The 13,857-nt window shown below is 39.9% G+C and overlaps 1 pseudogene; it reads left to right on the plus strand.

Annotated features, from left to right (window-relative positions):
* LOC125154664 (cytochrome P450 3A12-like) overlaps positions 1 to 13,857 on the plus strand; it is an 83,931-nt pseudogene that overhangs the window by 29,752 nt on the left and 40,322 nt on the right.

A 13,857-nucleotide genomic window follows, 5' to 3' on the forward strand; every position in this document is an offset into this window, starting at 1 on the left:
CATATAAGGATTGCTAAAAATAAGGATGGCATATTTTTATAAACAACTTACTGTAACAGCAAACAATAACAGCATACTATAATTGTGTGTGTCTGATTATATGCATATACCATAACTTACTTACCCACTATTTCATTTAAAGAAATAGGCCTTCCTTTAAGTGTTTCTGTCCTCTATAGCGCTCTGAATTATATCCCTACTCCCCTACAATTCCATGTTGTAAACTTTGGCCACCCTTTCCACTAGCCCTAGTGGGAGAGCAGAGACTGTGGAACTGAGAGTCATCTTCCCTGGCAGGGGGAGAAACCTCATGAGATGGGGGCACACACAGGTCCTGTGCTGTCTGTGGCTGCAGTCCTGTGCCAGCTCCCACCTCTCTTGGTATCTGGGGTTAGTCCAAAGCAAAGTCATCTGCTCTCTAGCCATCTGAGACATCCTCCTTGGAGGAGGGGTCTTGAGCTTTCTCTCTGGGAATCCAGAGCAGAGTCTGGCTTTGGGCACAGCTTGAATTCTGCAAACAATTGGTACTTTCCTGTTTATTGTATTGGTGAGAAAAATTTGGAGTGAACTTTGTAGGGATCCAGACTTTTAGCCCTGACTCTAAGCTCCCTGATTGCAGGGCCCTTGTCTTGTTGCATGGTGCCCCTAGTGCTAGCATCATGCCTACATATAGTACTTGCTAAAAGAAGTCAGAATTGACCAAGTCACCTGTTTTCTGGACCAGAAGATCTGGTGGTTCCCACAAGCTCAGCAGTCCTTGCTCCTATAGCTTGTCAAACAGAAACTAGAGATTCCTGGTACTTCTCTGTGATTCATTCAGTCATGACATGAAGTGTTTACCTATGTGTGTCAGGGATGGGGCAAAGAAGTGAGAAATCCACGTCAAAAATGTACATTATAGAGAATTTTTGACACATGCACAAGCATATACTATAGGCACACGACTATGAAATACTTTTTTAAAACAATTTTTTAAGTTCATATATTTATTTTGAGAGGGAGAGAAACAGTGTGAGCAGGCCAGAGGCAGAGAAAGAGGGAGAGAGAATCTTAAGCAGGATCCACACTATCAGTGAAGAGCCGACCTGGGGCTTGAACCCATGAACCATGAGATCATGACCTGAGCTGAAATCAAGAGTTGGACACTTAACCTACTGAGACACCCAGGCACCCCTATGAAATACTTTTAATGTATCTATATGTGCCCATCACCTGCTTAACAACCACTAACCTATGTCAGCTGCCCCATCCACACACCATGGTAATTCATCTGATTTCCATATTACCTTAAGTACATCATCTGTAATCATTCCAGAATGTTGTCTGTAATATAAGGACTTTATAAAAATACCTCACCACAATGTCATTATCACTTTCCCCAAATCCACATTTTCCCTTAATATAATCAAATATTGTAGAATCAGTTTTGAATAAAACATAGGGCTAACCTTCAGGAACTTTTAGCCTCATGAAACAGGTGGCCAAGAATTCAGTGATTATACTGATTATACACATCAGTGAGTATGACTACAGTGAAGCAGCATCATGTGCCCATATAAATATTCTGACAGGCGGCTCTGTCAAAGTGGTTGGGGGGGATTCAAGGTGGGAGGGAGGGAAGAGAAGGGAAAAATTACAATCTAAATCATGGGAGGCATTTCTCCTGCTTCCTTCTTCCATGGGCACATGACCAATGTAAGTCAGTGGAGGCAGGAACCTACCTTTCCTTCAGTCAGGCTCATTGCCTGCTCACCTTTCAGAGTGTGAACATCTCCCCACCCTAACTGTAATTCTAGTGTTTAAGATAACCCTTCCTTTTAACAACATTCATCTCATCTCCTCAACGAGACAGACTGCTCCCACAGGGTAAGGGTAATGCAGAGGATCTGTAACTTACAGTTGTCACTGCAGAATAAGCATGGAAAGATTTCAGGGATCAGCCCCCCCACGAGTGTCCTGTGTAGTCCTGGTTGAAAACCCCAAACATGTAGCTCTTGTGGTTTTTATGTTTCACTAACTTGTTTACAACTTCTTTTATGGAACCAGGTTCAGCAAGAAGATCAAGGACAGCATAAATCCTTATATATACCTACCTTTTGGAACTGGACCCAAAAGTTGCATTGGCATGAGGTTCACGATCATGAACATGAAACTTGCCCTCATCAGAGTCCTGCAGAACTTCTCCTTCAAGCCTTTTAAAGAAACACAGGTCAGAGAAATAACTTTCTGCATAAAGAATGTTTTTCTGGTGTTTTTTTAAATTAAGGGATATGGAATGGGTGTGGGTGTGGAGGTTCACTTACCCTTAATAACGTGTTCCTTTGGGTAGAGATTCTATTTGGAACTGCAACCTAAGGGTCCTTCAGACTTGAGTGCCACACTGTGACTTATGAACAACCAACCATAAGGGTTACCTAGAGTCAGTCCAGTTAGCATCACATGATTATGCACAGACCTTTGAACTTGAGCAATATTTTAAATTTCTTTCAAGTCCACTGAAGGGATGGGAAAATGTTGTGCACAGTCATGAGGTACAGTGATTACCACAGGAATTTTGAGCAATGCTCTTCTCCACAACTTACACTCACATGACTGTGGTTCTCAACTCCTGGTTGTATATTGACATCAGTGGCATTCTTTTAAAAATCCCGATGCCCAGGCCATCTCAGAAACTCTAACACAATTCACCCAGAGTGTGGCTTTAAAAGTGCCCCCATTGATTCTCATGTACAAGCAAGGTTGAGGATCACTGGTGTGAAGCATGTCTGCCAGATGTGACGGACTCCCATAGTCCAGGACATCCTGCCTACTTGGCTCCACCTTCCATGAGCCCCACTCCAGTCAGGCTGTGCTCCCTTTTCATCCCAGTCTGAGCTCTGTGAGTGCTCTGCCCACTCTCCTCTCATCTATTCTCATCCTTCCAGTCCTAGTCAGTCCCCAGACTCCTCCCTGATACCTCCCCATGCACCAGAGCCCATTCCCTCCTCTGTTATGTTGTCAGTTACTACAGGCTGCTGTCAAGGGTTGTGGCACTGAACTGATCACTTTGTCATTAATTCATCCAGTCAGTTCTATGTTTTCTTTGCACCCAAGGGTGTCTTTAGCGCTTCATTTTGTTCCTTTCTTAAACTCCCACTTGTCACTTGCAGTCATCCAGGAAAGTTAACAAGTATTTGCAGTTGATTTAGAGCTCTGGGATGCAAATTGTAAACAATTTTAATTTTAAAAACTTTGCAAGTAACAATTGTGTACCTATTTGGGGGGTGTGTGTGTGTGCGTGTGTGTGTGTGTGTGTGTGTGTGTGTGTGTGTTTCTGCAGGAGATATATATACATGCCACGTAAAATTTAAAAAATAACAAGGATCTGAAATCTCCTCTGAAGAGCATAAAGAATAGTTGCCACTGGGGGCGCCTGGGTGGCTCAGTCAGTTAAACGTCCGATTTCGGCTCAGGTCATGATCTCGCGGTCTGTGAGTTCGAGCCCTGCGTTGGGCTCTGTGCTGACAGCTCGGAGCCTGGAGCCTGCTTCAGATTCTGTGTCTCCCTCTCTCTCTGACCCTCCCCCGTTCATTCTCTGTCTCACTCTGTCTCAAAAATAAATAAACGTAAAAAATAATTAAAAAAAAAAAAAAAGAACGTTGCCACTGATTCATAGCCAGCAAGGCTGTACAATAAGGCTTAATTCTAGGACTCCTGCATTTAATATACAGCCCCTGTCTTTAAGTAGGCTTTCTGAGGGAAGAAGAGGAGGATAGAGATGGTCTCCATCTTATTTGTGGCTTTAGGGCACCTGTGTAGCAGACCTGTAAGTGTGTAAAAACAGCAACTCTCCCTGAGAGAAAGCAGGGGTCTGGCTGGGACAGACACTTCCTGAAAGCTCCTGGCCCTCACAGGCTGGCACTTCTCATCTTCCCGAACAATTTGCTTGCCCTTCAGTCAACTGAGATTAAAAGGTGACTCTGCTGGTGGCTCCCCCAAATTTTAGGAGTCACTGGATGAGAATGGGGCTAAAAGTTCAGTCAAAATAATATTGCTCTTCGGGGTACCTGGGTGGCTTATTCTGTTGAGCGTCCGACTTCAGCTCAGGTCATGATCTCTCAGTTTGTGAGTTCCAGCCCCGTGTTGGGCTCTGTGCTGACAGCTCAGAGCCTGGAGCCTGCTTCAGATTCTGTGTCTCCCTCTCTCTCTGACCCTCCCCTGCTCATACTCTGTCTCTCTCTGTCTCTCAAAAGTGAATAAACATTAAAAAAATTAAAAAATAATAATAATATTGATCTTGAGAAACTCACCATTTGCACTACACTTGTGAACCAGAAGATGCTAGAGAACAGGCATCATGCTTCATAAAGACTTCCTGCCACCATGAATGAATGGTTCTACTGAGAGAGGTAACAGAATCTTTAGCAGTGAGGTTGGCCATACAATAAAATGTGTAATACCCACTCATGATGACCCCACAAGCTCCAACATATACAAAATTAACTGTGTATCACTTTTCAAGTGGTATGATTTGATGACTAAGAATCTGTTTTAAATTTTAAACACTCATCAATTTTACCTAAAATTTAAATCAAAAAATAACACAAGCCAACATGATTTGGTCCAGCCTGGTACAGAGTAGGTGATCAATAGATATTCTGCTGAATGAGTGATGGATAAATACTTCCATGCTCCAGTCTTGACAGCTTATAGAGTAAGAGTAAAGAATCCAAAGGGTGGTGGGATTGGAGGAAGATGGTCAAAAGGTACAAATTTCAGTTGTAGTTGAAAGATGTTAACAGAGTGGATGCTAAGCATTCTCATCACAAGACAAAATATTTTTTTGGTAACTAAACTTATTGTGGTAATAATTCCATGATATATGTAAGTCAAATCATTATGCTGTATACCTCAAATTTATATACTGTTGTGTGTCAATTATATGTCCCACTAAAACTGGAAAAAAATAACTTAGAAAAAGGATAATAAGGAAACACCACAAAAAAACTTTATATATTTTTTACTGAAATTAAATAGACCACTTCTCTGAAAGACACATGCTATTAAAATTTGCTCAAGGGAAAATAGATAACATGACTGTTCCTACTTCTATTAAAGATGTTAACTGGTAGTTAAGAAAAAGAATCACAGATATACGATGCTGAAAGTAGTATTCATATGTTTGTAAAACATTCATGTCCATTGTGTATCTTGTCTATTTTGCTTCTGTTGTTAGCAAGGCTTCCTTTATTGGTTCTCTTTACACATTTAACTTTTGCAGATCCCCCTGAAATATAGCAGTCAAGGGTTAATTCAATGAGAAAAACCCATTGTTCTCAAGCTTGAGCTGAGAGATGGGAGCGTGAGTGGAGCCTGACTTTCCCTAAGAAGTTCCCCTTTGTTCTTCAAGAAGCTGTGTCCCAGAACACCAGAGACTTCAATTTACTTTGTGAGTACAACCCAGAAATGAAGATGGGCTTTGTGTATTGCCTGTGATGGATGACTAGGGATTCCATAGCTTTTGCAGTATCTCTGTGGAGCATTATATAATGTGGAGAGTAAAGAAGGTGACTAATAAATGCCAGACATGTAGACTCAGCCTATATTGTTCACATGACTATCCCCAGTAGTACCATCTACTCCCCTGAGCACTTATCAAGAATAAAAATTTCTCAACAATTTTATCAACAAACTTTAATGAAAATAAGAATTATTGTAGTGACCATGGTAATAACATATCACATGTCTTATTTTGAATATTCTGTGTTAAACATTACACTGAGTGAGTCAATCAACATCCCTTTAGAAACATATTAACTAATTGGGGTACCTGGATTTTTCAGTGGGTTAGGTGACTGACTCTTGATTTCAGCTCAGGTCACAATCTCATAGTTCATGAGATTGAGCCCCATGTTGGACTCCCTGCTGACAGTGCAGAGCCTGCTTGGGATTCTCTCTCTCCCTCTCTCTCTCTGACCCTCCCCTGCTCACTTGCTGTTTCTCTTGCTCTATTTATTTATTTATTTATTTATTTATTTATTTATTTAGTATTAACTGATTGGCTTCATGCATATTAAGGGGGACTCTGTAGAAATGAGAAATGATGAGTGAGAGGCAGCGACTGAATGTTTCTGACTATCACAGTCACTGGGTGGGTGGGGCTTGTTCAGAACTCCAACAGTGATAAAATAGGTGAGAGTTAATCCACAGTGACTTTGCCCATTGTTCAGAAAATATATTCATAGTTTAATTCTACTGATTTGGGACTACATTTTTTATAACACTCGATAGGGCAATTACTATTGTATTATTAGTTTTGATTTAATATTTTCATCTCATCTGCCCTGATGTTCAGATAGGTAGGGAACATGCTTTCTCTTTGTGTTCCAGTCTCAGCTCACCATTGTCCTGACACCATGAACATCGAATAAGAGATGACTTATTGGTCAGTAGATTAGGCAAAAAAAGCTAAAAGCTTTTCCATTTCAGTTAGTATCAGGAGCTGTACAGAATTTGTCATTTTCCTCCTCTTCCCTCCCTGCCCCTTCTTTCCCTTCTCCTTTCTTCTCTTCCATTGCCTTTCCTCCCTGGATAACTCAGTCCTAAAGCCAGTAGGTGAGGCACAGCCAGGTTGGCAGCCCCACATGGGCTCCAGGGACAGAGAAAGGAGGCACAGTGACTTCAAGACAGAGACAGAGTAGAGTGGTGACGGTGTCCACATGGAGAACATCCTGGCATGGGTGTGGGGGTACAAGCTAGGTGAGAAGGGTATCCACACAGAGGGGTGGCCTAGTCAGAAGCCACAGCCTAAATATGGTGTGAACAACCCACATAATATGAAGGGGGTATCTGTGAGGGTTAAGGAATGGAGTGGGGATTAGTTACACAAAGGGGGATTGATCAAATAATAAATATAATAAGGATAATGGAAGTCAGGTTTCACAGTGATGGAAAGGGAGAAAACTAGAACGAATTCTGGAGCCAGAATTACAGAGTTGTATTACAGAGTTTATTCCACTTTGAGGCAGGGGTCAGCCATTTGTAACCCATCAGTTGGTCATAGACTGTGCTCCCACCCCAGGATGCATAAACTACTAGGTAAGTAGCTTTAGTTTGGCCAAGGGCAATTCTTCAGAGAAATGGAGTAGCTATGAGCTCATAGCAGACAATACTCTCAGCAACTGGGAGATGAGTGTGTAGCCCAGTGATACCCATCTGATACCATCCTTCACCACAGATGCTTACAAGTATGGCTTGAACAAGTTACTTAATACCTCCATACCTTAGTATGTAGTGCCTCAGATTCCGCATCTGCAACCACCATTCTGCTTTCGTCTCTATAAATTTGAATACTCTAAGTACCTCATAGAACTAGAGTCATATACTATTGGTCCTTTTGTGACTAGCTTATTTCTCTTAGCGTAATATCCTCAAGGTTTATCTATTTTGTAACATGTGTCAGAATTCCCTTCCTTTGTCAGGCTGAATAATATTCACCTGACTGCCATTTTCTCAAGGAGGGGTACATGGTCTTGCTGGTGATTGTAAACTATATGGAACATTAGGTATCCTTTGGAGGCCTTACAGGGCACAGTCATGACTGCTGTGGGCCCTAGACGTATGAGGATTACAAGCCCCGGAAAGGTCCTTCTACCTTGAGTTTTGGGGAGCATGATGTTGGGACTAACTTAGATGATCCCCAACACTGAAATTAGAGCTCTGTCAATCTTGTGTGGGCTTGGCATATTGACACAGCTACTTCAGAAGGAGATGGTCCCTGTGATGTTCTCCAGGGCCTTTGATGAAATCATAGGGCCTAAGGCTGAAATGGGTGACATACAAACATATTTTTTTTCCTGGCATTTTTCACATGAGCACATAGGCTCAGATGTGCAGCCTCAGGATACAGATGGTCCCCAAATCCTAAGGGGCTGAGAGAGACTCGATGTCTCTCTAATTCACAACAAGGCCACTGAAGGTGTCTCCTAGAAACGTCTATATATACTTTGTGCCATCATGTTTTCCCTGGCCTTAGATATGGACCCAAGACACTGAGTTCACTGTATTTCCTCAAGAAATGGAAAGCTTACCATCAGCTTTATTTTCCCAGGCAGAGGTCCGAGGATGCTGACTTCCTCCCAGCTCTGCCTTTTCCCTCAACACAGACTTAGGATTTCAGTTGTAATTTATGGAGATGTTTTTGTGATGATATCTCTGATTTTTGTCTTTCTGGTCCTTTATGGCTGTGTAGTTGTTTTTTGTTTAATTTTTTTTAAATTTACATCCAAGTTAGTTAGCATATAGTGCAACAATGATTTCAAGAGTAGGTTCCTTAATGCCCCTTACCAATTTAACTTATCCCCCCTCCCTCAACCCCTCCAACAACCCTCTGTTATCTATATTTAACAGTCTCTTATGTTTTCTCCCCCTCCATGTTTTTATATTATTTTTGCATCCCTTCCCTTATGTTCATCTGTTTTGTATCTTAAATTCCTCATATGAGTGAAGTCATATGATATTTGTCTTTCTCTGACTAATTTCACTTAGCATGATACCCTCTAGTTGCATCCACATAGATGCAAATAGCAAGATCTCATTTTTTTTGATTGCTAAGTAATACTCAATTGTGTATATATACCACATCTTCTTTTTCTCAAATATAATTTATTGTCAAGTTGGCTAACATACAGTGTGTACAATGTGCTCTCGGTTTTGGGAGTAGATTCCCGTCATTCATCGCTTACATGCAACACTCAGTGCTCATCCCAACAAGTGCCCTCCTCAATGCTCATCACCCATTTTCCCCTCTCCCCCAACCCCCTATCCACCCTGTTTGTTCTCTATATTTAAGAGTCTCTTATGGTTTGCCTCCCTCCCTCTCTGTAATTATTTGTCCCCCTTCCCTTCCCCCATGGCCTTCTGTTAAGTTTCTCAAGATCCACATATGAATGAAAACATATGACATCTGTCTTTCTCTGACTTATTTCACTCAGCCTAATACCTTCCAGTTCCATCCATGTTGCTACAAATGGCATGATTTCATTCTTTCTCATTGCCAAGTAGTATTCCATTGTATATATAAACCACATCTTCTTTACTGATCCATCTGTCAATGGACATTTGGGCTCTTTCCATACTTTGGCTATTGTCACTAGCATTGCTATAAACATTGGCGTGCATGTGCCCCTTCAAAACAGCACACCTGTATCCCTTGGATAAATACCTAGTAGTATAATTGCTGAGTCATAGGGTAGTTCTACTTTTTAATTTTTTGAGGAACCATCACACTGTTTTCCAGAGTGGCTGCACCAGTTTGAATTCCCACCAACAATGCAAAAGAGATCCTCTTTCTCTGCATCCTTGCCAACATCTGTTGATGCCTGACTTGCCAATGCTAGCCACTCTGACAGGTGTGAGGTGGTATTTCATTGTGGTTTTGATTGTATTTCCCTGATGATGAGTGATGTTGAGCATTTTTTCATGTGCCAGTTTGGCCATCTGGATGTCTTCTTTGGAGAAGGGTCTATCCATGTCTTCTGCCTATTTCTTCACTGGATTATTTGTTTTTTGGGTGTTGAGTTTGATAAGTTCTTTATAGATTTTGGATACTAACCCTTTACCTGAGATGTCATTTGCAAATATCTTCTCCCATTCCATCAGTTGCTTTTTGGTTTTGCTGATTGTTTCCTTCACCATACAGAAGCTTTTTATTTTGATGAGGTCCCAAATAGTTCATTTTTGCTTTGTTTCCCTTGCCTCCGGAGACGTGTTGAGTAAAAAGTTGCTGTGACTGAGGACGAATAGGTTTTTGCCTGCTTTCTCCTTGAGGATTTTGATGGCTTCCTGTCCTACATTTAACTCTTTCATCCATTTTGAGTTTATTTTTGTGTACGGTGTAAGAAAGTGGTCCAGGTTCATTCTTCTTCATGTCACTGTCCAGTTTTCCCAGCACCATTTGCTGAAGAGGCTGTCTTTATTCCATTGGATATTCTTTCCTGCTTTGTCAAAAATGAGTTGGCCATACATTTGTGGGTCCATTTCTGGGTTTTCTACATTGTTCCATTGATCTGAGTGTCTGTTCTTGTGCCAGTACCCTACTGTCTTCATGATTACAGCTTTGTAGTACAGCTTGAAGTCCGGGATTGTGATGCCTCCTGCTTTGGTTTTCTTTTTCAAGATTGCTTTGGCTATTTGGGGTCTTTTCTGGTTCCATACAAATTTTAGGATTGTTTGTTCTAGCTCTGTGAAGAATTCTGGTGTTATTCTGAAAGAAATTGCATTGAATAGATAGATTGCTTTGGGTAGTATTGACATTTTAACAATATTTGTTCTTCCTATCCAGGAGCATGGAATGTGTTTCTTTTTTGTGTTTGTCTCCTTCAATTTCTTTCATAAGCTTTCTATAGTTTTCAGTGTATAGATTTTTCAGCTCTTTGGTTAGATTTATTCCTAGGTATTTTATGGGTTTTGATGCAATTGTAAATGGGATCAATTCCTTGATTTATCTTTCTGTTGCTTCATTTATTGGTGTATAGGAATGCAACCGATTTCTGTGCGTTGATTTTATATCCTACAACTTTGCTGAATTCATGGATCAGTTCTAGAAGTTTTTTTGTGGGATCTTTTGGGTTTTCCATATAGAGTATCATGTCATATGTGAAAAGTGAAATTTTGACTTCCTCCTGGACTATGTGGATGACTTTGATTCCTTTGTGTTGTCTGATTTTTGAGGCTAAAACTTCCAATACTATGTTGAATAACAGTGGCAAGAGTGAACATCCCTGCCCTATCCCTGACCTTAGAGGGAAAGCTTTCAGTTTTTCCCCATTAAGGATAGTATTAACATTGGGTTTTTCATATATGGCTTTTATGATCTTGAAGTATGATCCTGCTATCCCTATCTTCTTGAGGGTTTTTATCAAGAAAGGCAGCTGTATTTTGTCAAATGCTTTCTCTGAATCTATTGAGAGGATCATATGGTTCTTGTCCTTTCTTTTATTGATGTGATGTATCACACTGATTGTTTTCTGGATCTTAAACCAACCCTGCATCCCAGGTATAAATCCCACTTGGTCATGGTGAATAATTCCTTTAATGTATTGTTGGATCCCATTGGCTACTATCTTGTTGAGGATTTTTGCATCCATGTTCATCAAGGAAATTGGTGTATAGTTCTCCTTTTTAGTGGGGTCTTTGTCTGGTTTTGGAATCAAGGTAATGCTGGCTTCATAGAATGAGTTTGGAAGTTTTCCTTCCGTTTTTGTTTTTTGGAACAGCTTCAAAAGTAGGTGTTAACTGTTTTTTAAATATTTGGTAGAATTCCCCTACAAAGCCATCTGGTCCTGGACTCTTGTTTTTTGGAGATTTTTGATTACTAATTCAATTCCTTTACTGGTTATGGGTCTGTTCAACTTTTCTATTTCTTCTTGTTTCAGTTTTGATAGTTTATATGTTTCTAGGAATTTGTCCATTTCTTCCAGAATGCCCATTTTATTGGTGCATAACTGTTCATAATATTGTCTTATTATTGTTTGTATTTCTGCTGTGTTGGTTGTGATCTCTCCTCTTTCATTCCTGATTTTGTTTGGGTCTTTTCCTTTTTCTTTTTGATCAAACTGGCTATGGGGTTATCAATTTTGTTAATTCTTTCAAAGAACCAGCTTCTGGTATCATTGATCTGTTCTGATTTTTGTTTTGTTTTGTTTTGTTTTGATAACATTGATTTCTGCTCTAATCTTTATTATTTCCCATCTTCTGTTGGTTTGGGGTTTTATTTGCTGTTCTTTTTTCCAGATTTTTAAGGTGTAAGGTTAGGTTACATATCTGAGAACTTTCTTCCTTCTTTAGAAAGGCCTGGATTGCTATATACTTCCCTCTTATGACTGCCTTTACTGCGACCCAGAGGTTTTGGGCTGTGGTGTTATCATTTTCATTGGCTTCCATGTACTTTTTAATTTCCTTTTTAACTTCTTGGTTAGCCCATTTATTCTTTAGTAGGATGTTCTTTAGTATCCAAGTATTTGTTTTCTTTCCATATTTTTTTCTTGTGGTTGATTTTGAGTTTCATAGTGTTGTGGTCTGAAAATATGCACAGTATGATCTCGATCATTTTGAACTTGTTGAGGGCTGATTTGTGTACCAATATGTGATCTATTCTGGAAAATGTTCCATCTGCCCTGAGAAGAATGTGTATTCTGCTGCTTTAGGATGAAAATGTTCTGAATATATCTGTTAGGTCCATCGGGTCCAGTGTGTCATTCAAAGCCATTGTTTCCTTGTTGATTTTCTGTTTAGATGTCAATTGCTGTGAGTTGTTGAAGTCCCCTACTATTATAGTATTATTATCAATGAGTTTCTTTACGTTTGTGATTAATTGATTTATATATTTGGGGGCCTTCCATGTGGGGCCATAAATGTTTACAATTATTAGATCTTCTTAGTGGATAGACCCCTTAATTATGATATAATGCCCTTCTTCATCTTTTGCTACAGTTTTTATTTTAAAATCTAGATTGTCTTGGGTACCTGCGTGGCTCAGCCATTTCATTGTCCAACTTCAGCTCAGGTCATGATCTCACAGTTCATGGGCTCGAGCCCCTCATCAGGGTCTTTGCTGATAGCTCAGAGCCTGGAGCCTGCTTTGGATTCTGTGTCTCCCTCTCTCTCTACCCATCTTCCACTAATGCTCTGTCTCTCTCTGTCTCTCAAACATAAATAAACATTAAAAAAATTAAATCTAGATTGTTTGATATAAGTATAGCTTCTCCAGCTTTCTTTTGGTGACCATTAGCATGATAGATGGTTCTCCATCCCCTTATTTTTGATCTGAAGGTGTCTTTAGGTCTAAAATGGGTTCTTGTAAACAGCATACGTAGATGGATTTTGTTTTCTTATCCATTGTTACCCTATGTCTTTTGATTGGAGCATTTAGTTCATTGACATTTAGAGCAAGTACTGAAAGATATTAATTTATTGTCATTGTGTTGCCTGTAGAGTTGGAGTTTCTGGTGTTCTTTAGTCCTTTCTAGTCTTTGCTGCTTTTGGTCTTTTTTTGTTTTGTTTCATCTTTTCTCCCCTCAGAGAGCCCCGTTAAAATTTCTTGCAGGACTGGTTTAGTGGTCACGAACTCCTTTAGTTTTTGTTTTTTGGGAAATTCTTTATCTCTCTTTCTATTTCGAATGATAGTCTTGATGGATAAAGAATTCTTGGCTGCATGTTTTTCTGATTCAGCATGTCGAATATATCCTGCCTCTCTTTTTGGCCTGCCAAGTTTCTGTGAATAGGTCTGCTAAGAACCTGATTTGTCTTCCCTTATAGGTTAAGGACTTTTTTTTCCCTTGCTGCTTTCATAATTCTTTCCTTGTCTGTGTATTTTCTGAAGTTGACTATTATATGCCTTGTTGATGGTTTTTGTTGAATATAATGAGAGTTCTCTGTGCTTCTTAGATTTTGATGTCTCTGTCTTTCCCCAGGTTAGGAAAGTTTTCCACTGTGATTTGCTCACATAAAACTTCTACCCCTTTTTCTCTCTTCTTCTTCCTCTGGGACTCCTATGATTTGGATGTTATTCCTTTGTAATGAGTCACTGAGTTCTCTGATTCTTATATTTTGCTCTTTTGCCTTAGTTTCCCTCTTTTTTTTTCTGCTTCACTATTCTCCATAATTCTGTCTTCTGTATCACTGATTCCCTTCTCTGCTTCATCTATCCTTGCCACTGTGGCATCCATTTGAGATTGCATCACTGTTATAGCGGGTTTTTTGTTTGTTTGTTTGTTTTGTTTTGTTTTGTTTTATTTGCTCTCTCTAATCTTTTTTTTCAATATATGAAATTTATTGTCAAATTGGTTTCCATACAACACCCAGTGCTCATCCCAAAAG

The sequence above is a fragment of the Prionailurus viverrinus genome, chromosome E3 (genome assembly GCF_022837055.1).
Source record: "Prionailurus viverrinus isolate Anna chromosome E3, UM_Priviv_1.0, whole genome shotgun sequence".
NCBI lineage: Eukaryota > Metazoa > Chordata > Mammalia > Carnivora > Felidae > Prionailurus > Prionailurus viverrinus.